This window comes from Dermacentor silvarum, chromosome 2 (genome assembly GCF_013339745.2).
Source record: "Dermacentor silvarum isolate Dsil-2018 chromosome 2, BIME_Dsil_1.4, whole genome shotgun sequence".
NCBI lineage: Eukaryota > Metazoa > Arthropoda > Arachnida > Ixodida > Ixodidae > Dermacentor > Dermacentor silvarum.
Genome location: NC_051155.1, coordinates 65537862 through 65563390, shown reverse-complemented (window position 1 = coordinate 65563390; position 25529 = coordinate 65537862). Strand labels below are relative to the sequence as shown.

The 25529-nt window shown below is 47.3% G+C and overlaps 1 protein-coding gene and 1 pseudogene across 2 annotated transcripts in view; one reads left to right on the top strand and one right to left on the bottom strand.

The window, feature by feature from the left end:
• Nucleotides 1–25529, top strand: part of LOC119441548 (chymotrypsin-elastase inhibitor ixodidin-like) — a 122801-nt gene that overhangs the window by 44165 nt on the left and 53107 nt on the right. The window lies entirely within an intron of this gene.
• On the bottom strand, nucleotides 12002–12884 carry LOC125943046 (uncharacterized; annotated as a pseudogene).

The window sequence follows — 25529 nt, the reverse complement described above, 5'->3', positions numbered from 1 at the left end:
ATTAAGATATTGACAAAATATATTAATTGTGCCACTTGCTTACCTCCGCGCAGCCCGGTGTTGTTATGAACGTTCTGAAACTTTATCTGACCAGTATAAACGACAACCCTACGGCGACACGAACTGCTGGCCACGGCGGCCGCATTTCCATGGGGGCGAAATGCGAAAACACCCGTGTACTTAGATTTAGGTGCACGTTAAAGAACCCCAGGTGGTCCAAATTTCCGGAGTCCCCCACTACGGCGTGCCTCATAATCAGAACTGGTTTTGGCACGTAAAACTCCATAATTAAATTTTTTTTAGACACGAACTGCTGTGGGCGGCGGCGTAATGTGAAATGATGACGCAAGCAAGCTACTGGAGGTGGCGGCGCCAGCTGCGCTGATGACGTTCTGATCATTATAAACTGCTATTGCTCTTTAGCGCCTTAACCATACGTGTCAAACCATTATCAGCCGCGTCCAAGCGTATTCCGGCATCGGTTGCGTATGGCACGGCCGTGTGGACCCTTATCTTCAAAGCGATTTTGCGATGAGGATCGAGTGCGCTGAGCGCTGATAGCTTTGCGTGCACTCTGTTCTCGCCGCTTAGTTCGCATTGAAGCGAGAGGCAGCACAAAGGTCAATTCGGTCGCTGCTGCGGGCTCTACCTTGGAAGCGATCGCCTTACGTGACATAAGGAAGGACGGACGGGCGGGTTTACCCATTACACCATACCGAAAATTAGCATTTCACATTCTGGTGACATTATCTGACGTGACAGATCTTTGCTAACCCAAATGAAAGCTAAACCACCTCCTCGGGAAAGGCGATCCAATCGAAAACACCGGATTTTTTTTAGATTAAGAGTCAGATCAGCTGCAAGTCAAGTTTCCTGTAAAATAATAATATCTGGAGAATGTTTAGGAGCAATTTATAATAAATATTTTGAAGCGGAAAGTACGAAACGACAGCTCCACCGAATAATTGTTGGACTTCCTATGGTAAAAGAAATCATAGCAGCAGAGACCACCTCGTCTACAACGCTCTCTTTCAAGAAGTTCCTAGTAGAATCTCCCACTAACTTTTTAGCCTTGGAGTTGGTGAGAGTGTTAGATCTTTTTGTCTACCGGTGATCTTGTGCGTTTAAGCGATCAGGGGTCCATTCTTACATCTTGATTTTCCATCCCATCTGTGTCGGAGAGGATGATCTGGTCAACTTTCTCAGAAGTTGTTGGCTTTGCTACATTGTTGTTAGTCAATTGTTGCACAGTCGACACTTCAGTAGGTTGACTCCGCGGTGTAATAGGCAGCTGACCCTTAGTGGGAGCTTTATCAGTAAGTTTAAACCACTGAGCTATTTGTGTCACCTCGCCTGAACAAGGGAGCCGGTGAGATTCACCATAGTGCGTTCCAGTGCTGTTTCCTACGCCTTTTGTAGAAAAGCTGCAACAGCCTGAGAGATTCAGTTTTGCCTGCTCCATGTTTGACTGGGCCGTTATACCAGCATACCCTTGAGTCCTGTTCTGACTTTCTGCAATGTTCTCGCGACGAGAGCGTCGGCGTCTGTCAATTATTTCAAGGATTTGTAGGTGTTTCTACCTTGCAGAGCAATTAGGCTCATTTGCAGGGTGAGTACAGCTGCAAAGGCAGCAGGACTCATTACGGGAAGAACAGTTACTCGAACTATGACCTTCTCCAAAAATACGGCACCGTGTGTTTGACCTGAAATCTTCCTGCAGTGTCCAAACCGCCAGCGTTTTAGACACTGAAGCACACGGGGTGATAGATGTTCTACTCGGTTTATCAGTGGCCATGTCTTGAAATCTGATGGACGATTCATGCCAGAAAACGTAGCAGTGACGGTTTCTGTGGGCATGCGCGTATTATCAACGACATGGCTGCAAGGATTCCAAAATTTCTGCGGGACATAGACTTAAGTCCGCACCACGGACTAGGCCTTTGGTACATGCAAGGTGACGAGGAACGAAACTGCCCACCTGATGTGTCGCAAAAACATTTCACTTCAGTAAATCTTGTACACAAGCCTGGTCTGTCAAAAAGCAGACTTCCCCCTCGGCTAAATTGTGGAATCTTGGTGATATTGTTACGCGAAGGACCAGTCAGTAAGACAACCAACTATTTACAGGTTGTATTTACAACAGCGGTTGCAGCGCTGACCGGTTAGACTCACAGCGTGGGCCCAGCTTCTTCTTCCTCTTCTTTTCTCGAGTGATGGCGCCCGCGCGCATCGTTCAAACAACCAAATACCACAAGCGTGTAGCATAATCCCCCGGCGGCAGAAGCGACGTCCCGGAGCGTCTAAATGTCATCACTGGGAGGGTGATACTGCTTCAACGTGTAACGTGCACGATATCACTGGACTGGGAAGCAGTTGGGGCGTCAGGGGCGATCTCGTAGGTGACGGGAGTCACGGCACGAAGCACTCGGTAGGGGCCCATGTAACGAGACAGCAGTTTTTCCGACAGGCCGACCTGACGCGGCGGAGACCATAGAAGCACCAAAGAACCAGGCGGGAAGTGCACGTCTCGGTGTCGCTGGTCGTACAAACGCCTTTGACTCTCTTGGGAGCGCAGAAGGCGGTCACGGGCAATTTCCCTTGCGTGGGCATCGCGGGCGACGGCATCAAGTGCGTATTCACTGGTGGGCGCTGCGTGAACAGGGAGGGTTGTGTCGAGGGGCAGTGCTGGTTCTCGGCCGAACAGAAGGAAAAATGGGAGGGAAAATCAGGATGTAGAAATAGAGCCCTGATCGCTTAAACGCAAAAGATCACCGGTAGACAAAAAGTATAGCTCTCCCACCAACTGCAAGGCTAAAAAGTTAGTGAGATAGGCTTCGGCTACGTAGTTCTTGAAAGAGAGCGTTGTAGACGAAGCGGTCTCTGCTGCTATGATTTCTTTTACCATAGAAAGTCTAACAGTTATTCGGTCGGAACTGTCGTATCGTACTTTCCGCTCTAACATATTTACTATATATTGCTTCGAAACATTGTCCAGATTTTATTACGTATTTGACAGAAAACTTGGCTTGCAGCTGATCTAACTTTTAATCTAAAAAAGTTCCGATGTTCGCAATTGGATCGCCTGTAGTTTTCTTTGGGTTAGCAAATATCTGCCATAAAGCTACAATAGCACATCAGATAATGTCACCAGAATGTGAAATGCTAGTATTGGGTATACCGCTTCCTGCTTGCACGCCATTTTCTGTAATTAGCACGTGCTTGTCCTCTGGAGTGCAAGATCCCGTTATCTCGATACCACTGTTGCTTGCAGTCAGAAGAACTGCCATACTAGTAGGTGACTTTAATTCTCACCATATATCGTGCGGTTTCCCAACGGATATATACTTGTGGCAAACACTTGTGGGATTGGTTTTATCAAAGCGTTTCTCCTGTTTAAATTTGGGAGTACATATTTTCCGTTCGGGGTCCGTCACGCTGTGCCCTCGATCTTGCGTTTGTAAGCTAGAACATTTCTGTCACCCCCGGGAACACTTTTGACTCCGGTAATAAGAGTGATTGATCACCTACCGAAAATTTTTGAACAGATTACACCGTTAACTTGTTTGGATAATCATGTGCGCACTTTTGTAAATTATTTTTAAATCATTAAAATTTAAATGTGCGTTAAAATGGGCTTTAAGCGCTCAGGAAGACATCGAGAGGCATATTAAGGCAATGAGCCTTAATATGCCTGGTGGAATTTCGACTGCGAGCTAACATTTAAGCATCGAAAGGCTGCATGGAAACACTTTTATATAACCAATACCCTGTTAATTGGGATAATTATACTTATGTAGCTGCTACATTTAAGCGGAAAGTTTCGAAAGCTAAGGACGATTATGATTCAAAACACCTTTCGAAGTCTGGTAATAAAAAGCTCTGCTTACACTTCTTCGATTCCTTAAAGTTATACCGGCGTCCAGTAAATACCAACTCTGTCCTTCTATCAACAAAATAGTTGTCAGAGTCACTTGAGGAAATTAGTAAAGGTCTAGCACAAGGTTGCATGTATAAATTGCTCACAGAACTATCAAAACTTCCCTCGGGAGACGACTTTCTGGAAGACACATTGGACAGAGGTTGAGGAAATTATTAGTTTATTACCGGCGTCAGCCGCAGGTCCAGATGAAATTGCAACAGGAATGGTAAAATGTTTGTTTGAATATGCGCCTCAGAACCTACTAAATATAGTAAATTTTTCTCTAAAAATTACTGGGTTCCAAAAGAGTGGAGGGTGGCTAAAATCATTTCACTGTTGACGAAAAAAGCAGCTGGACTTAACTTAGACAAGACACGGCGAATTTCCCTTACTTTCAATATCGTAAAATGAATTGAAAGAGTTGTCCATGGACGCAAAACAAATGTTATGTGGGACGATACACTTCTCAGTCCTTGTTAGATAAGATTTCGTCCCGGGCACTCCATTTGGTACACCCATGTAGATCGAGACAGCCGCCTTAAACTCGCTTGCCGCAAACGAGAGTATGCAGCTTTGGTGACGCTAGATATAGCAAAAGCACAAGACACTGTAGAATATCTTAATCTATTCAATAACCTTCAGTCTACAAGTTTACCGATATGGTGCCGTTCCTTCTCCTATCTTATTTAACATTTTGCTAAGTACAATTATTTTGTCTAGAATAGTATACGTATATTCTTATGCGGACGATATCGCATTTTTTACATCCGCGACTCGTATGCACTCACTACATCAATTGTTGCAGAATTACCTAGAAAAGCTTGAGACATGTCGTTGATTGTTGATAAAAGTGCTGTACAAGTTATTCCGGTAACGGCACAAGTGCATATGTCCCTCCGATATCACCAGGAAATAATTACTCAAGTTGACTCGATCAAATACCTTGGTGTTATATGCGATGGCAAACTCGCCTGGCGTACTCACATTGAACATATTACAACAAAGGCATAACGTGCCGTACCTCTGCTCCAATGGCTCAGACACCGTCGTTGTAGACTACGGAGGAATACTTTACTAATAATGTACAGGGTGTCCCAGCTATCACGCAGCACGATTTAAAAAAAAGAGGAACGGTGTTACGCGAAGCAAACCCAGTGCGTATTGTTTCCAGTACAGTGGAGTAGCCGCCAGTATTTTTTTCGCTACTGAGATTTAATAAATAATTGTAAATAATTATCTAACTCGAGGAGTAGTGGCCTAATTATCAAAGTGTCCATGAGATAGTTGTAGAGCAACATGAAAAACTCCCGATACAGCTTTTTGTTGCTCAATATGTGCTACATAACAGTGTTTTTCCGAGCACGAAAGAAGCCCCCGAATACACGCAAAGTGCCTCGAGCGGCCAGTCGTGCGGCAATTCTGCGTGTATTCGCGGGCTTGTTTCAGACTCGGAAAAACACATTTTTGTAGCACGTATTTAGCAACAGAAAGCTGTATCGGGAGTTTTTCATGTTGCTCTACAACTTTCTCATTGACACTTTGATAATTAGGACAGTGCTTCTTGGGTTACATAATTAATTACAATAAATAATTGAATCTCAGTAACGAAAAAATTACTGGCGGCTACTCCACCGTACTGGAAACAATACGCACTAGGTTTACTTCGTGTAACGCCGTTCCTCTTTTTTTTTAAATCGTGCTGCGTGATAGCTGGGACACCCTGTATACGATGTATGTTCGGCCCATAATAGAACTCGGTTGGGTATAATTTTGCGGTGGTACCGCCTATAATATGAAACCTATCATACTTTTAGAAAGAAAAACTCAACGATTATGCCTTAGGGTACTTAGATTCGTTGCCAACAGTGTGTTATATCAGGAAGCTCATATACCCACCCTACATTTTAGATTGCGCATGTTTACGGTTCAGGCTTTTTAAAAAATCTACGAGTTTTCAAGAAGACGTTCACAATACACATTTATTACTTAACCTCCTTAGTTTTTTTACGTATCATGGCTGCGATTACGCAGTCCTCAGATAATATTTGTGCACGCACAGTTACTACAATTGAATGTGTCCATACGTCAAGTTTGCCATTCGAATGATGTCTTAACAGGCCTAAAAATTTAATACGAGGACATATTGCCAAATTATGCTAAAATATTGCCTAGCAGACATTTATTTAATATCTTACAAGTCCACCTAAGCCAGCTGTCTACTGACAACAAAATAGCTATTGACGCTTGTCTATGCAATATGAAGGCAGGAGTGGGGATCTTCGCTGAATCTCATCAATGGTCTGACTCTCTTCGCCTTCCTGACTTCACACCCATATTTCATGCAGAACTATTCCCAAATACCTAAGATTCCCCAAAACAAGACATTAGCTGTTATTGTGACGGACTCGCTGTCTGTATGCACAGCACTTACAGCCTCTTCAAATTCAAAAATTCTGCGAAAATTTTATTAAGTGGTTCCTTCGTACTTACGGCAAGTACACTTGGGGCGCTATAACGTAAAATGATTCCAAACTGTTTTGATTCAAATTTCCCCAGTCAGCCTCCACGATTGGTCAAAACATTTTCGGGCCACTCTCAACTTCGCCTGTCTGTCACGAGACGTCACGAAAACCGCGATAGCTCCCCATCTGATATAACGTGTACACACTGATTATACATGATGAAACCGCACAAAAGAAAAATAATCGTTCCTGATTCGACGCCTTTTCATTATTAGCCCTCTGCTATTGGTCCAATGTTTTCTTGCTACGCCAACTTCGCCTGTCTGTCACGCGACCTCACAACACCGCGAAAACTCACCACGTCAAAGAGACGTGTACGAAAAAAATGCATTAATATGCCGAACAAAACTGAAAATTTTTCTGAATTGCCACAGACTGCCCCGTTCCGAAAGGAATAGAGGATGGCTGCCCGCCGATCACTCAGGCCCTCGCTACTCGCAACTGCCGGTGAGCATGTATTTATTTACGCATGATAAGCCTTTTTGCGTGGCAGTAAAACGTTATCCAGCCCTTTTGGCATGCATACGACATCGCTCGGCCAACTCTTCCTTGCTGAGGATCCGTTTTAGCGGCATTCTTATCCTTCCGTTTCACGCCGCCGCGATTTTCGACCAGCCACTGCAAGCTAAGTAAGGCGAAGCGGACCAATCGGAGAAGCCGGCACCACCCTCTTCATGCGGTTATCTATTTTCACTGTGCTGGCTCGGCCCCATCGAAGCCCTCTCCAGTAGAGCGTGCTCCTCGCCTCTTGTCAGCCAATTAGATAAGAAAAACCACTGAGGGTAGACAATTTTTTTTTGTTTTGAAAGTGAATAACGGTGACCTCCTATAAACGAGGAGAGTGTTTGATTGGGTTGTTCAGTCAACGCTGCGGGTCACCGCCCGATGCTTGGGTCGGTGGTTACGTAAATTTGACGTGAGGAGTATGGAATCAAAACAGTTTGGAATCATTTTACGTTATAGTGCCCTTGCTTTCGGTACCGGGACATCGTGGTTTGCATTTGAACGAAATGGCTGATTCACTCGCACGAGCATCCCTTAATGGCCCTGTCATATCTGTTTTGTCGACATTAGCTTATGTAACCGCGGCTAGAGACAGAAATTTCTCTATGTCGCAAAATTCGACAAAATTTATTTGAACATCGTCTTGTAACAGCCACCATCTCTGTTACCCGTGGGATAATAATTGGTGTCCTTCAAGACAACTGAAAGTTTCCTTTACAAATGTGAGATGCCGTATATCGCCTCTAAATTTTTACTTACACATGTCATGGTCTCGCTGTTTCCCCTTTATGTTCTTCTTGCAATGCACCTGAATCCAATCAGTATGTTCTTCTCTCGTGCCGCCGATTTTTAAGAAAAAGAAAACTCTTGGAAATCCAATTTCGAAAACTTGGGCTATCACTAATCTCGCCACCCATTCTTTCTTTTGGGGCGACTTCACGGCGATCCAGCCGCAGCGATGCTTTTCTTGCAGGTTACAATTTCATTAGACAAAAAAAAATTACCGTTGCTGAATTTATACAATTATGAATTATTCGTATTGTTTCACTTCTTTATATAGAAATTATTATATCTCAAAATTGTAAATATTATTTATTTTCTCATTTCTGCTACGCAAGCTTAGTTTTTGTTTTAATTCTAATAACCATAGCTGAAACCGCCTGCTTCTTGGCCAATCGCCCGTAGTGAGTATGAGCCAATCTTTGGGAGGCGAGATGACACGAGACGCGGCAACGCGGGGAGAAGAAGAAGACGCGCCAGAAGTCATAGCGTTAGAATAGGCTCCGCGAATTTGTTTTGGTTTTATAAGACCAGACGTACACGTGTAACTCCCTTTCGCTGGGCTGGCGGCCGACATGGAGGACAAAGTAGACGATCGCAGCAAAGCATTCACCGATAATTACGATGCAGCTTCACCGAACGAAACTCAGTTTGGGACGTCGCGGCTACGTACCAAGTCTTCGAGAAAGAAACGCCGTCGGCGCTCCCTGATGTACGCTGCGTCCAAGAAGGTGCCGCCCTATCTTCCCCCTCCACCGACGCCCGAGGTGCCAACGTCCGCACCTGTTGCCACCGAGCCTTGCGCGCACACCGACGAGACCAGCGCTTCAACCAGAGAGAATCCAACGCATGTACAATGTAAGTGCCACTGCATGCTTTCGCAAAAAGCAAAAACAAAACGTACGTTCTCAAGCAGCATAATGGATAGTTTCCATCTGGCTGCTTGGTCGTTAAGCAGGCGGGCCACCAGCCGTACACGTATAATTGACTCTAAACGTTCAACTCACTTTACACTGTGGTTATGTCGCGATGCCGTTTTCACTGAGTACGTGGAGATGTGTTTTCCGCTTCCTGCTCCAGCGGCGGCCGCCATGCCGATGTGAGCGTACTGGTAAAATGATCAAATACGTGTTCATTGAAGGACACCAGGCCATTTAGCAGGTGATAAATTAACCGGGACCGGTATTATAGTGAATTGCACAAGCAATGGTAAGTATGAACACGATTGCACAAACTACAGGAAGAACCACGGCATTCCAGAAATCTGTTTGTCAGAGCTGCTTCCTAAACATGTTGAATCAATAGATACGCGAGAACAATACTATGTGCCGATCGCGAATTTTACGACAGTGGCTATCGTGAACTTTAGAGGTAGGCGAAGAGATGCGAGGAACATGCCTTTGCAAATCACGCTAAGGTTACAAGAAATGAAAGGGAGTCAAGGCAGCAATAGCTAGTCATGTTCCTAAACCAAAGAACTGTACGCGTTCCAACATTCTCTTTGCAAGAGTGAAAATAAATTAGTTCTATAGTTGAAATACATGGATCATGAACTGGGGAGCTTCCCGCCCTTTAAAGTGAATCGATTAGTTCTAGCGCTTTGTTATGAAAACATGACGCATGAAAGCTCCTGTTCACATCCTCCTTAGTGTGCGCGGCCAAAACACAGACAGCCGGTTTAGCCCGCATGCAGAACAGTCTGCATGCAAAACAACCGCACAGTTCTGTCGGCCGCGCGCTCTTGTGTTGTTGACAGATGTGTTTTCTATGCAGATAATTTACGCTCTGTCCTGTTTCCGCGCTACCAATTCGCGAATTTAAAGGGACACTAAAGATAAACCGGAAGTTGAGCTTTAATGGTAGATTATCCTTTCACAATCACAGTCATACCATTCTTACGGCGAACAGATGTTTAATAAGCGAGAAAATAGCGAAAAACTGAAGGATAGGTGCTGACGCCTCTTCGAATTTCCCACACTACACGTTAATGACGTCGAAGATCACAAACGCAGGCCGGTCGCGATTGGTCGAGAGGGATTTATCGCTGTTAATAAAACGCAAAATGAAATACACCTTAAACGTACATAAACAGCATTTGCCTACTTTTTAAACCGTTTCAAGTAAGGAAGTACAAGTTTAGCGCAAAACGAAATAAATAAAAAAATGGCATGGCGCTACATCCGGTCGTGAGAGTTTCGTAGTTTCGTTTTTGCTCCACGCATCATCGCGCGCGCCTGTTCCCCTCTACAGTGTTTGGTTGCGTGTTGCGTGGTTCGAAAAACGTTGACTTCACCGGACACAGCCAGAAAATGCCTCGTATGTGTAGTGTTGAGGGCTGTATCAACGGCGCAAGGCGCTTGCTCAGGGGCAGCGGCAGTGTTGACCCGATTGTGTCCTTTCATGTGGTGCCACGCGATGAGCACCGGCTTCCCGGCGTTCGCAGTGGCTCAGTGCTCTGCCGGGGATAAAACGGCAAAAGAGCCAGCGAAACCGATGGTGTGATCTCTGCATTTCTCGCCCTCGGATTATGTATATAATCCTGCCCTCGGAAAGTATCATGGCGTGCGCCAGAGGCCAGTCCTTTGTCGAGGAGCTGTTCCCTTAATGCGGCCTTCATCAAACCCCCTATACGGGTGCCCTGCAGCAGCAAACTGGCGGCTCGGTGAGTGTTGAATGTCTTTAAATAAAGCGACGAAAAAAATCATACCGAGTACGCGCGCAACTTTCTACGCTTGCTCTGTCGGGAACATCGTCGCCTGGCTGACCGGACGCCTCGCGTTCCGTTAACGAAAACGAAGCTCTGCTTTCCACCGGCGCGGCCGGCGGCACCGCCATCGCACGCGGAAACACCTACTGCTCGAGAAGGAGGATCATTTCGCGCTCCGTTACTTTCGCGCTCCGTTACTGCTACTTCGGCGGCGGCTGCGTGTGGCGCGGGTGAGCGTGGCCGCGCGTGCCCTATCCTCTAAGCAATATGCGATGAAGAGCACAGAATCTAGTTGCGCCGAGGGCTCATAGCTTCGTCTGTCTGTCTGTCTGTCTGTCTGTCTGTCTGTCTGTCTGTCTGTCTGTCTGTCTGTCTGTCTGTCTGTCTGTCTGTCTGTCTGTCTGTCTGTCTGTCTGTCTGTCTGTCTGTCTGTCTGTCTGTCTGTCTGTCTGTCTGTCTGTCTGTCTGTCTGTCTGTCTGTCTGTCTGTCTGTCTGTCTGTCTGTCTGTCTGTCTGTCTGTCTGTCTGTCTGTCTGTCTGTCTGTCTGTCTGTCTGTCTGTCTGTCTGTCTGTCTGTCTGTCTGTCTGTCTGTCTGTCTGTCTGTCTGTCTGTCTGTCTGTCTGTCTGTCTGTCTGTCTGTCTGTCTGTCTGTCTGTCTGTCTGTCTGTCTGTCTGTCTGTCTGTCTGTCTGTCTGTCTGTCTGTCTGTCTGTCTGTCTGTCTGTCTGTCTGTCTGTCTGTCTGTCTGTCTGTCTGTCTGTCTGTCTGTCTGTCTGTCTGTCTGTCTGTCTGTCTGTCTGTCTGTCTGTCTGTCTGTCTGTCTGTCTGTCTGTCTGTCTGTCTGTCTGTCTGTCTGTCTGTCTGTCTGTCTGTCTGTCTGTCTGTCTGTCTGTCTGTCTGTCTGTCTGTCTGTCTGTCTGTCTGTCTGTCTGTCTGTCTGTCTGTCTGTCTGTCTGTCTGTCTGTCTGTCTGTCTGTCTGTCTGTCTGTCTGTCTGTCTGTCTGTCTGTCTGTCTGTCTGTCTGTCTGTCTGTCTGTCTGTCTGTCTGTCTGTCTGTCTGTCTGTCTGTCTGTCTGTCTGTCTGTCTGTCTGTCTGTCTGTCTGTCTGTCTGTCTGTCTGTCTGTCTGTCTGTCTGTCTGTCTGTCTGTCTGTCTGTCTGTCTGTCTGTCTGTCTGTCTGTCTGTCTGTCTGTCTGTCTGTCTGTCTGTCTGTCTGTCTGTCTGTCTGTCTGTCTGTCTGTCTGTCTGTCTGTCTGTCTGTCTGTCTGTCTGTCTGTCTGTCTGTCTGTCTGTCTGTCTGTCTGTCTGTCTGTCTGTCTGTCTGTCTGTCTGTCTGTCTGTCTGTCTGTCTGTCTGTCTGTCTGTCTGTCTGTCTGTCTGTCTGTCTGTCTGTCTGTCTGTCTGTCTGTCTGTCTGTCTGTCTGTCTGTCTGTCTGTCTGTCTGTCTGTCTGTCTGTCTGTCTGTCTGTCTGTCTGTCTGTCTGTCTGTCTGTCTGTCTGTCTGTCTGTCTGTGTCTGAAAAACTTTATTGAATGTACACGGAGGAAGCTTGAGGTGGCCCAGGGGGGGCCACCTCTCACACTCACTAGGTGGGCTCCTCATTACAGGAGCCCATTGGCGGCCGCCGCGCCTTGTGCTCGGTCGACCAGGGCCTTCTGACTCGCTAGGTCGGAGCAGCCGAGCAGGGCTGCCTCCCAGTCCTCCCGGGTGGGGTTTGGTTTTGGGGTGAGGTTCGGGGTTGATTGGCATGCCCACACCATGTGGAAGATGTTCGAAGACTTCTCCGCACAGTGCGGGCATTTTCCTGTACAGGCAGGATCAAAGTGCTTTAAAACTGCCGGGCACAGCGGTGTTTTGGTGTAAAGGCGGAGGAGTGTACGTTCCTGTGCTTTTGTAATGCCCTTACAGGGCTTAGAATAATTTGCGTGGCCGAATTGGTATAGTTGAGTAATTTTTCGAAACGTTAGGGCCGGATTAGGTTCGGGATCTATTTCGGAAGGGTCTGAAGGCGTTGCCCGGAGAGTGAGCGCGCGGGAAGCGGCGTCTGCCGTTTCGTTGCCTTCGAGGGCCATATGAGCAGGAGCCCATACGATCGTTCGAGACGCGGGGGACACGAGGTAGTCACTGTTTTGAAGGATGCGAGACGCAGTGAGAGGAATGTATCCCTGTTCAATATTTCTGCAGGCCCCTCTCGAGTCGGTAATGATGACGCGCGAGTCCTCGTCTGCGGCAGCTAGCGCGATGGCGACTTCCTCCGCATGTGTTATGTCTTGAGCTCTGAATGTTAAGCCATTCACCGCGACGTTTTCATGGACGACTGCGGCCGTGTACCACCCCCCATGGTGAGGGCCGGAGGCGTCCACGTAGAAGATTCCGTGTTTGTTCCCATAGTAGCGGGCCAGTGCCTCCGCCCGCGCAAGGCGCGCCTGCCACTGTGGTCGTCTCGTGTCATGTTGGCCGGAAGAGGCCGCACGTGCAGGGCGTATCTCCAGGCTTCGGGGATGGGTATGCGCTCTTCTGTCAGTGTTGGGTGCTGGATGTGTAGTCGGGCTAATAGGCGGCGTCCCGACGGCGTCTTTGAAAGTCTTGTATATTGATTGGTTAAGTGTGCCTCCGGGAGCTCCGCGAAAATGTTTACCATCCCCAGGCCCATGAGGCGGTAGTTGGACGTGGTTATCGGGAGATCAAGGGCACGCTTGTACATCTTCCTGAGAATCACCTCGAGGGCGTTCTCGTCATACTTGCGCAGGTGGAGGTAAGGAGTCGAGTAGAGGACTCGAATGGTCACGAATGCATGCGCCAGCCGCAAGGCGTCTTTGCACCGTAACCCCCCGCGTTTGTTGGAAACCCGGCGGACCATCCGGCCCACCTGGTACCCCACCTTACGCAATTTGGCTGTTGTCGTATCCACTCGTTTGTGTTTGTGAATAAAGAGACCGAGCACAAAAATCACATCGTGTTAGGGTATCGGGCCGCTGGCCAGGAATAGCTCCATTTTGGTGGTGCACGTAGGCGACGGGCGAATATGCACAAATTCGGATTTGAATGGGGAGCGCTGAAGGCCGCCGCGATGGGCGTAGGCGTCCACGATCTCCGCTGCTTGCTGCAGGTTGGCCTCAAAGTCTCCAACCGATGAGTGTTTAGCCCAGATGGTTATGTCGTCGGCGTACAGCGCGTGCTGGACGCCTTCGACCTTCGCCAGCTGAGCCGGAAGCTTCATCATGGCCAGATTGAAGAGTAACGGCGAGAGGATCGCGCCCTGTGGGGTACCTCTCCTTCCCAGTTGATAGGGGCCATGTTCATCGTCTTGTATTCGGATGAAAGATTGTCGATCCGAGAGAAATTGCTTGACATGCTGGAATGTGTTACGTCCACAGCTGGTCTGGGAGAGATGTTGTAGGATAATTTCGTGTGTGACATTGTCAAAAGCCCCCTTCAAGTCTAGGACGAGTATTGCCTTATCGTTGAGGGGGTATTCGACAGGGTTGAAAATTTCTTGGTCGAGTTGCAACAGAACATCCTGCGCGGACCGGTGCAGGCGGAAACCAAACATGGTGTCTGCGAATGCATTTTGGGTTTCCAGAAACCCAGACAGCCTGTCTCGTACCATGATCTCCATCAGTTTTCCCGCACAAGACGTGAGGGAGACGGGGCGGAGGTTGTCTGTGTGTATGGCTTTGCCGGCTTTTGGAACGAAAGTGACCAGAGCGGTCTTCCATTTGATTGGGAGGGGTGCCTCACCAAGACAGATCGAGTTGATGAAAGCGAGGAGGGTATCGTAGGTGGGGTCGGGAAGATTGGCAAGCAGTTACACGGTTATGTTGTCCCGTCCCGGTGCCGTTCCTCGTTTCATTTTAGCTAGGGCCGTCTTCAGGTCATGCAGCTGGATCGAACGGTTGATCCAGCTCCGCGTTCTCTGAACTTGCATACGAGTACGTGGGCCCTCGGGGGTACTGTTGAGTGCAAAGGTACTGGTCGCGTAGTTTGCACGCTAATTTTGAGGTATCTCCATCGAAGCTATAAATAGCCCGTTGGAGATGTTTTTGTGTCTTGGCGCGTGTTTGAGTCGGGTCAATTAGGGCGCGGAAGAGGCGCCACGTGCTCCGGCTAGACATCTGTCCGGCCGCCATGTTACAACGGTCCACCCAGTTCGAGTCGGCGAGCTGGGCCGCGTACTCTGCCGCTCGCTGGGTGAGCTCGGCAATGCAAATTTAAAGCTTTCGATTATGTTTTTGGCGGCGCCATCTGCGGACGAGGCTGTGCCGCGCCTCCCAGAGGTGCAGAAGGTGGTTGTCTACCTCCGGCGTTGCCTCCGATAGTTAAATTTGGGTTTCCGTCGAACGAAGGTGTGTAACCAATTCTTGTGCCCACGCGTGGTATCCTTGTTCGCGGATAGAGGCCGAATTGATGTATCTTTGCCGGAACTTATTCCATTCGGGGAGCCCAGCTTGTGCGTGTGGTTTTGCCAATGGTTTAGTCATTACGGTGGTAGTGATGAGGCAGTGGTCACTCCTGAGGGTTTCCTTGGTGTTGGCCCATTCTGCGTGTCTAATGTTTTTGGTAAAGGTAAGATCCGGACACGTATCCCAGGTCACGGAGTTACCCACCTGCATTGGATATGCAGGGTCGGTGTGGAGAGTCTGGCCCAGCGTGGACGCAAGTTCCGCTAGCATGCGTCCACGCTCCTCCTCACGCACGTACCCCCAGAGAGTAATGTGGGCGTTGAAATCGCCCGCAATCATCAGGTGGTCCCTGCCCGCAGCCTTTAGAGCGCGGCTAAAGAGCGCTGCGAACGCTACATTTTTGTGTCTGGGGGAACAGTATATGTTCAGTATGTGGAGTGGTGCATCGTGTTTCTTGAGCTGCAGAAGTGTCACCATCACATACGAATATTCAGTTTCAAGTTCCAAGTCGACTAGATTAGCTGTATAATTTTTATGCACGCAGACGCAGGAAGAGGGGTCCTGCTGGAAGGTGATGTAGCTTGTAAGGGTGGCGCCGCTCCCTGGCTCCTGGAGGGCAACCACCGCCGGAAGCGAGTCGAGAGTTGAAAGGAAAAGGCGGAGATTCGCCCGCTTCGCGCGGGACCGGAAGCCCCTACAGTTCCACTGGACCATCTTCGTGAACGCTGTGTTCTTGCCGCTTAGATCGCGTTGAAGCGAGAGGCAGTACGAATTTCAATTCGCTCGCTGCTGCTGCTGGCGCTCTTCCTCACGACAGCGTTTTGCAGCGAGTATCCGCGGTCATGGAGTCAGATGTGTTTGTTTGCCAGTGCGCACGTCACACCATGCTTGTTAGTTTTGCTAGTAGGTGAATGTTTACGAGTTTCTAGGGTGATAGCAGTACTATCTCACTTCGCATAGCTGTTTAATAATTTGCTATAGCGATCGATGATTCGCCTTTGGGGTGAAACGGCGAATTTTTGTAACCTGGTGTACTTTGAACGACTTCAAACCCACCAATTCACGATCTCAGCCTCCATGCACAACTTGCCCAGCGATTTCAAACAATTTCTGCAGAAATAGGACTTGCGTTATTGAGCAGATCTTTTGCATAGCCTTAACGAACTATGTCGCCCAACGGAAGACGTTGCTATGTGAGATGCGGCCTTCTCCAGCATTGCTGATAAGCGAACAATATTTCTTTACTAATCGGTTTTCTTCGAGTAGTTGTAATTATGTGGTCCAGCTGTTTCGATTAAAAGTGATTTAGTCGATCATTGGTAATCAGACGTCTGACAGTCGTTATATGTAGCGCAAATGATGTCACCTATTCATGCAAGCAATCTAACTAGTGGAGGGAAATTTCTCTCCATCCGACTGGCACGCTTTAAATCTTGGGCTGCCGTGTGTTTCGCAGTAGAAGCCAGCGACCCACCCGATGTTTTCACCGATCCATTGTCTGCTCCACGCGCGTCACTGTCGGAGAGTACGACCTTGATTGTTGAAGGGGACCGTGGCCGATCGGGGAGCAAGACGGTGGGCTTTATGCCAGGGGCCACTCTCAGCTTAGTGCAACCGCCACAAGCCGCCGGTGGTTGCGTGATCGGCGATCTTTCTTCACCGCACGGGCTCCCAGGTTCATACAGCGACTCACCAAAAGAGGTATGGAGTACACTTTGTGGAGCCGCTGTTGTTGAGACTAGGAAGTTTCGAGAACGTTAGCGTAAACAAGAGATACGTAATTGAGAGCGGTGCGAACACGGACATCTAAGCGCAAACCGAGCACTTTTGTCGAGAGCCGAATTTCGACGGGATCAGGAAATTGTAGGACGTGTTGCAGATGAGAAGGATCATCCGTGAGCAAATTTAGAGGCAATGGGGTGAATCAGGTGTGTCGTGGGAAATTGTGTCACTGTAAGCAATTGCTTGCTCGGGCTTATGTGACGTTTGTATAAAAGTACCGGGTAAGAACTTGTGGATGTGTCGTATTTAATTTTTAAGGACCCTGGAAATAGCTTCAATAGCTCGCTGCCGAAATTTGAAAGGTAAAGTGTTGAAGTGAGACACAAAAGGCAACGTAAGTGTTTTTATGAGTTATGCTACGACTATTCACACGACACCAATAACACTTGGCGTAAAATAATTATTCAGTACACCAAAGGGAACATTTGTATTTGCACAGTGGATGCTTAGGTAAATGTGCACGGAAGGATCATGGAGCACTCAGACTAGTGCCAATATATCGCCAGTGCTGCGCAGGCCCCAAAAGTGCCCATAAATGTTGGCAAAGTTTGTAAATTTTGGTATAAGAAAACTTGTAGACATTTGATTATGAAATTGTCACATGAAAACTTACTCATGCATGCTGCTGACCTTCCAGGCATGCAAGAACTTTTTTTTGCCGTTACAAAAGGTAAACGTTCACAGCGCTTATTGCTATGGCAAGCGCGTGTAAGGTTACCTCCGCCCCAGTAGAAGGGGACACTCACTTTACCAGGCGGTGCCGGCGGCATAGGCATTCCAGCGCAGTTTAGGCACTCTTAGGCGTCTCGCCGCAGTAACCGTAACGTTGTTAAACAGGGACCCGAAGCGTGCTATGCTTACACCAGCAATTGCATTGCACTGCAAGCGTAGAGCTTACGTCGTGCTTACATCTTGCCCGGGACTGAAATTTTAAGTTGGAGCAAGAAATTTAAGTGTCGACAGCGTGCTAACGAGCGCGATTAGCGCATAGACGTGGAACGATATAAACACAAAATATACGAGCACAAGAACAACGCGAGTTGCGATTTTACAACGCAGGCGCACCTGACAGGATCTAGACGCACGCGCTTTTGTAAGTTGGTTGGTGATAGCTGTGGCAGGTTATCTCAATTACGCAAAAAGCTGCGGAATTGCCTGTCTAAATGTTTTTTTTTTTTTTGTCGCCTCCACTCAGCACTTAATGAGCGATATGGCCACGGGATGCCCGTTGGGGATGTCTTCTGGCACGGAATCTACCGCCCTACGTACCCGCAGGATGACCGTAAGATGTGAGTGAAATTAATTTTCTCACAACACTGCATGAGAATTGACACAGCGCCGACACATGCCCACAAGTTTTCGGAATGGGAAAACTAGTAGACATTTTAAATATTGTGCCGCTTGAGAAACGCAACCAGCAGCAAATATTTACATTGTGCGAATAGTGTAAACGCCACTTGGGACACCTCTTACCTGTAGAAGGCATAGTACTATGTGAGCAATACGCGTATCTTCCACCAAAAACTGCATGACAAGCATTGTTCCCCGCGCTGCGTTGCGCAGCGCTGATGTTTTAATGTGTACACGATGGCAAATCAGTTCTGTAGAATCCTAGAAAGTGGAGGAACAGTGATTAAATGGTAATTGTGATCCATCCGAATTTAGCCCGAATCTACAAAAGAAACCCATACGCATTTCTCAGAAAAAGAACTTCGAAGCTGAGGAGAAATTGGTCCTTGACAAGCACGAATTTTTCCACAACTGCGAAGTTTTCTGAGAAATCTGTATGGGTTTTATTGGTGACTTCGTGCTACAATCGGGTGGCCGATAATTTTCTCTTTTAATGTGTCCACTGTAGGTAGGGAGTTATTACAGTGTTGTGCCACAGTGGTAATATTTATTGCCTTAAAGGCAAATTTCAATCACGCAGTACTCACAGCGCTCTTCCCCATTATGGCCGACAAAACAAGAAAAAAAAACATTCCGAAAAATGCTAACGTTTGTGTCTCGTTCTTACGTCATATTTCTTCAGCTAAGCGTCAAACAAATATGCGAGCGCACTGCAAGATTTAATAAATGAAAACCCCGTGGGACAAAGCTTACCAACAGAAGCAAGGAAATGTTCTTGAATTTATAACGCACATCTTGTAATATAACAAGGGTTGAGCGTTTTCGTGTCCATGTTCTAAGGATTTGGCGTATTTTGTACGTTTTTATTTCCATATAAAAATTTTGTTTTGTTCTAAATACATTATTGTAGGTGTATTTTTGCCGACTCTTTTCGGTAGATAAATTTTTGCATCAAACTTGACGTTTCTTTAAACTTTCCTGACACTTAAAAAATAATAACAGTACATACTGCCGTTCAACACACTATCCGAGACCCATAAGAGGAAACAAAATTTTAAAAATCGCTGTACGACACTCATATGCGGGAAACGGTTATGAGGAACGATGTTTTTGATGTTTACTAAAATGTCTTCACCTCACTTCTCCTTCCTAACTTCTATTTCTCAAAACGCTCCTCACTATGTATGCTCTGGTTCCATTTTGTGGACTGTGCTTCATGCTGCACACTCTGCTGCTTTTGATGTTGATGTCTTCAATTCTCGTTTGCCTACTTGTTTAGTAATTTCACCTCGTTGTGCTTGTTTATTCGGGCGTCTACCCAGTTGCAGACACCCACTCTGAGGGAGTGGCACAAATGTTTTCGCACGCAGTCACGCATGTCATTACGCAGTGCCGCAAGTTGTCTATAATCGACAAGAAAGACAGCAGAAGCCAGCGGCAGCCAGCCGCCGCAAAGTGGGAGGAAGAGGAAAAGGAAGCGTTGCCTTAAAATCTTTTTGAGAAGCGCACTATCAACAAAACAGCACCATATGGTGTCACAACAATTCAGGAACTACTAACAAGCTTGTTTTAATTAATACCATTAGAATGGATCTACTAGTAACACTATGCGAATAGAGAGATCCTACTAATCATATTTAAAAAATATGGTTGATCCCTCTTTCAAAGAAATCGGTAGAACACGAAAGTGAAACGTGTCTTCACAGAAGCTGTTGCATGTTTATTGTACGTGAAGAATTAAGCTGCAAGTAGCCATCAGCGGCACCCTGCCACTGCATAGTAATTCTCGACAGCTTCCACCCAAGCGAAAATTGTCGAACGACTCGCGACCTGGAAACATCCCTCGGAGAGACTGCATTGCATGCGCCGGAGCTGTACGCAAAACGGCCATAAGCCACAGGCGTTCTCAAACCGTACGAGCGAAACCGAACGGGTTCTTAGTAAATCGCTTCCTGAACTCGTGGTTCGCTGCAGCGAAAGTCGCACGATTTTCGGGTGTCGGAAACCGTGTTGCAGGTTTGCTTGGCTCGCGGCGTCCTGTTGCCGAGTCGCTTCGTCGAAGGTGCGAACATTTCGTCCGGCTCCGCAGTGTCTTCGGCAGCCAGTTGAGTTGCGACGCGCTCACCTTCAGGAATGCGGATGGCAGAGTTCGCAACGTGCGCCGCCAACGCGCGAAGGCGTTGTGCTTCACGCTGGCGTGTATCTCGCCGGAGCAAAGTGAGATTCGCCCGTCCACGCCGTTTCCCTTCTGCGCCGCTTCGTGCAGCTGTTTGTTAGTTGGCGCCATCGCAAGCGAAGCAATATGCGGCGTGTAACACTGCTGAAGCATGTTGAAGCTGCACTCCGTAGGCGACGAGGCGTCACAGGCTAATCTGACGCGACAGACAAACTATGTGCGGACACTGCGTCGTCACCTCAGCACCTCAGCAGAGGGACTACACCGCTTACACCAGGCTACACCGCGTTGGAGCCTACGCCTCTCCGTTGCGCTGAGGGGCGCTATAACGTAAAGTGCCCCTGTAGGAGATCGCCTTTGTTCGCTTTCAAAACCAATAACATTGTCTACATTTAGTGGTTTTTCTTATCTAATTGGCTCACAAGAGGCGAGGAGCACGCTTTAGTGGAGAGAGTTTCGATGCGGCCGAGCCAGCGCAGTGAAAATAGATAACCGCATGAAGAGGGTGGTGCCGGCTTCTCGGATTCGTCCGCTTCGCCTTACTTAGCATGCGGTGGCTGGTTGAAAATCGCGGTGGCGTGCAACGGAAGGATAAGAATGCCGCTAAAACGGATCCTCAGGAAGGAAGCGTTGGCAGAGCGATCTCCTATGCATGCCGAAATGGCTGGATAACGTTTTACTGCCACGCAAGAAGGTTTATCATGTGCAAATAAATATATGCTCACTGGCAGGTGCGAATAGCGAGGACCTGAGCGATCGGCGGGCAGCCATCTATTATTCCTTTCAGAACGGGGCAGTCTGGGGCAGCCATCTATTTTTCGCGTACACGTCACTTTGACGTGATCAGTTTTCGCGGTTTTGTGAGGTCGCGTGACAGACAGGCGAAGTGGGCTTAGCCAGAAAACATTGCACCTATAGCAGAGGGCTAATGGTGAAAAGGCGTCGAATCAGGAATGATTATTTTCATTTTGTGCGGTTTAATCTTGCATATTCAGTGTGTACACGTTACATCAGATAGGGAGATATCGCGGTTTTCGTGACGTCGCGTGACAAACAGGCGAAGTTGGGAGTGGGCCGAAAATGTTTTGACCAATCGTGGAGACTGATTGCAGAAATTGGAATAAAAACAGTTTGGAATCATTTTACGTTATAGTGCCCCAGAGGTTCTGTCCGCTCTCGTTGGTGTCATGATGCAGTATTTGGCTTCACCGCCCCTGGATGGCGGCACCATCCCTGTCAAAAAAGCATATTTTACGGGTACAAACTGATTACTGAAAGGCCGAGCTCAGGTCTTCGAACACATGTCGGCGCATTTCATAGGTCCAAATCAATCTGTGGGAAGCTGAAGTGATAATGCAGAATAAAGGCTATTCATGATCTTAGATGGAAAAAAAAACAGGCAAGTTTGCACTCGGTCGTGCAAAGCTAAGGCACAGCGAAACTGTCGATCCTCAAGTCTTAGTGGCGGCTACTGCTAGATATTAGCTTGGTTGCTGCTAGGTCTTGGTTGCTGCTGGGTTCTAACTTGGTTACTGCTAGTTTCTGTAACTTGGTTGCTGCTAGGTTTGTAAGTAGGTTTTGCTTAGCCTAGTATTTGCTATCACTTTGCATTACTGGACATGAGGATCGACAGTTTCTCTGTGCCTAAGCTTAGCACGACCGAGTGCAAACTTGCCCGTTTTATTGCGATAGCAATTACATGGACACTTCAAGCGGATTTCTGCCGTCAGCGTCGCCATCGTCGTCGTCGCCGTGAGGTTCCGTATAAAGTCCAAGGGCGATAAAATCGTCGCCGCGCGCCGTATGTGCGAGTGAAAGCGCGCGGGGGACGCGCACTTTCACGGAGAGGAAACGCACGGCAGAGAGCAACGCGACTTCCTGAGGGCGTGGGGGTATAGGAGGGAGGGAGGGGGGCGACGCTGTGCTGCGGCACCAAATGCGTATTTGGCAACCGGGCTCAAGGGGAACTGGCAACGCATTCTCCCACGAGAAAGGAGGAAAGCGGCAAGCCAGCGCGGGAAAAGGGGAGGGGGGCGTCGACTTTTACTCTTCTAACTGCGTACTTTGCGCCGGTGCGGGCTGCCTCGCGCACCGTATCTTGAAAGCGATCTCCAGACGGCTTACCTTTGTATGCGCTGCACTTTCGCCGCTCAGTTTCCGTTGAAGCGATAGACCACACGTACATTCGCTCGCTGCGGCGGCCGCGCTTGTTCACCCCAGAGTTTTGACGGTGGTTGTCAGGGAGTGTGATCTATTCATGTTTGCTTGTGCACGCTGACACCACGTTTGTTAATTCAGTTAGTAAGCGAATGTGGGCAAGTTTCATCATCAGCCTATATTTTATGTCCACTGCAGGACGAACGCCTCTCCCTGCGATCTCCAATTACCCCTGTCTTGCGCTAGCGTATTCCAACTTGCGCCTGCGAATTTCCTAACTTCATCACCCCATCTGATTTTCTGCCAACTTCGACTGCGCTTCCCTTCTCTTGGTATCCATTCTGTAACCATAATGGTCCACTGGTTATCCATCCTATGCATTACATGGCCTGCTCAGCTCCATTTCTTCCGCTTAATGTCAACTAGAATATCGGCTATCGCCATTTGTTCTCTGATACACACCGCTCTATTCCTCTCTCTTAACGTTAGTCCTAAGATTTTTCGTTCCATCGCTCCTTGTGCGGTTCTTAACTTGTTCTCGAGCTTCCTTGTTAACCTCCAAGTTTCTGCCCCATATGTTAGCACCGCTAGAATGCAATGATTGTACACTTTTCTTTTCAACGACAGTGATAAGCTCCCAGTCAGGATTTGGCAATGCCTGCCGTATGCACTCCAACCCAATTTTATTCTTCTGTCAAATTCTTTCTCATGATCAAGGTTCCATGTGAGTAATTGAGCTAGATAAACGTACTCCTTTACAGGCTCTAGAGGCTGACTGGCGATCCTGAATTCTTGTTCCCTTGCCAGGCTATTGAACATATTTTTTGTCTTCTGCATATTCAACCCAATTCTTACACTTTCTCGATTAAGGTCCTCAATCATTTGCTGTAATTCGTCTCCATTGTTCCTGAATAGGACAATGTCATCTGCAAACTGAAGGTTGCTGAGGTATTCGCCGTTGATCCTCACTCCTAAGCCTACCCAGTCTAAGAGCTTGAATACTTCTAAGCATGCAGTGAATAGCATTGGAGAGATTGTGTCTCCTTGCCTGACCCCTTTCTTGATAGGTAACTTTCTACTTTTCTTGTGGAGAACCAAGGTAGCTGTGGAATCTTTGTAGATATTTGCTAAGATATTCACGTATGCCTTCTGTACTCCTTGATTACGCGATGCCTCTATGACTGATGGTATCGCTACTGAGTCAAATGCCTTTTCATGATCTATGAAAGCCATATAGAGAGGTTGATTGTACTTCGCAGATAACTCGATTACCTGATTGATGACATGGATATGATCCATTGTAGAATATCCTTTCCTGAAGCCAGCCTGTTCTCTTGGTTGGCTGAAGTCAAGTGTTGCCCTGATTCTATTGGAAATTATCTTGGTGAATACTTTATACAATACTGAAAGCAAGCTAATGGGCCTATAATTCTTCAATTCTTTAACGTCTCCCTTTTTGTGGATAAGTATAATGCTTGCGTACTTCCAGCTCTCTGGTACACTTGAAGTTCTGAGGCATTGCATATAAAGGGCTACAAGCTTTTCAAGCTTACCTCTTCCATCTTTGATTAAATCTACTGTTATTCCTTCTTCTCCAGCAGCTTTTCCCCTGGTCATGTCTTTCAAGGCCCTTCTAACTTCATCGCTAGTTATAGAAGGAGCCTCTGTATCCGGTTCATCACTATTTCGAATGAAATAGCTTGGCTGTTTTGGGCACTGTACAGGTCAGTACAAAATTCTTCCGCTGCTTTTACTGTGTCGTCGAAATTGCTGATGATATTACCATGCTATCTTTCAGTGCATACATCTTGCCTTGTCCTAAGACAAGCTTTCGTTTTACTGATTTAATGCTGCGTCGATATTTTACGGCTTTCTCAATCTTTCCCACGTTATAATTTCGAATACCCTTACTTTCTTCTTGTTGATCAGTTTTGGCAGTTCAGCGAATTCTATCTGATCTCTTCAGTTGGACACTTTCATGTTTTGTCGTTTCTTTATCAGGTACTTTGTTTCTTGGGAGAGCTTACCTATTGGTTGCCTTGGTGCCCTACCTGCCACATCGATTGCTGCTTGTGAGATCAACCTAGTTACGGTTTCACTCACAACCTCTATGTTGTGTTTATCTTCCTTTTCTAAAGCTACATATTTGTTTGCAAGCACCAGCGTGAATTGGTCTGCTTTTACCCTTACTGCCTCTTGGTTGGACTGTCTCCTCTTGACTGATTTCACTCTTTCTCTCTTCAAATTGAAATAAATCCTAGACCTCACTAACCTATCGTCACTGCACTTTATACCTTACCGAACACTTGTACATCCTGCACTATGCTTGGATCGGCAGAGAGTGTGAAATCAATTTCATTCCTTGTTTCTCGATTAGGGCTTTTCCAGGTCCACTTATTGTTGCTGCGCTTCCTGAAAAAGGTATTTATTATTCGGAGTCTATTCCTTTCCGCGAATTCTACTAACATCTCTCCTCCTTTATTCCTAGAATCGATGCCATAGTTGCCAATTGCTTGCTCACCAACCAGCTTTTCCCCCACTTTTGCATTGAAGTCGCCCATGACTACAGTATACTGAGTTTGCACCCTTCTCATTGTGAATTGAACATCTTTATAGAACTGTTCTATTTCTTCATCATCGTGACTAGAGGTTGGTGCGTAGGCTTGTACTACCTTCATTTTGTACCTCCTATTCAGCTATATTACGACGACTGCTACCCTCTCATTAATGCTGTAGAATTCATCAATGTTGCCTGCTATATGTTGTTATGGACTAGAAATCCTACCCCGGATTCTCTCTTATCTGGAAGACCTCTGTAGCAGAGGACGTGGCCGTTAGTCAGCTCTGTGTGCACGAGTTCTTCTAACCTCACTAAGGCCAACATATCCCAGGCAATGCCTGATAATTCTTCAAATAGTCCCGCTAAGCTAGCCTCACTCGAGAGGGTGCGCGTGTTGAACGTTGCCAGGTTAAGTTTCCATTGGCGGCCTTTCGGACCCAGAGATTCTTAGCACCTCTGCCGCGTAGCAGGTCTGACCACCGCCTTGGTCAGGGCTCCGCAGCCGCTGGGGACCGAGGTCCACGAGTTAAATGTTTTCAGTTTATGCAGCCGATAAAACTACTATCCCTACTCCGTATTGCTCTCTACTAATTGGCTATCGCACTTTGATGCTTCGCCTTTCGGGCGAAACTGCGACATTTTTTTATACTTAACTACGCATGTAGGAAA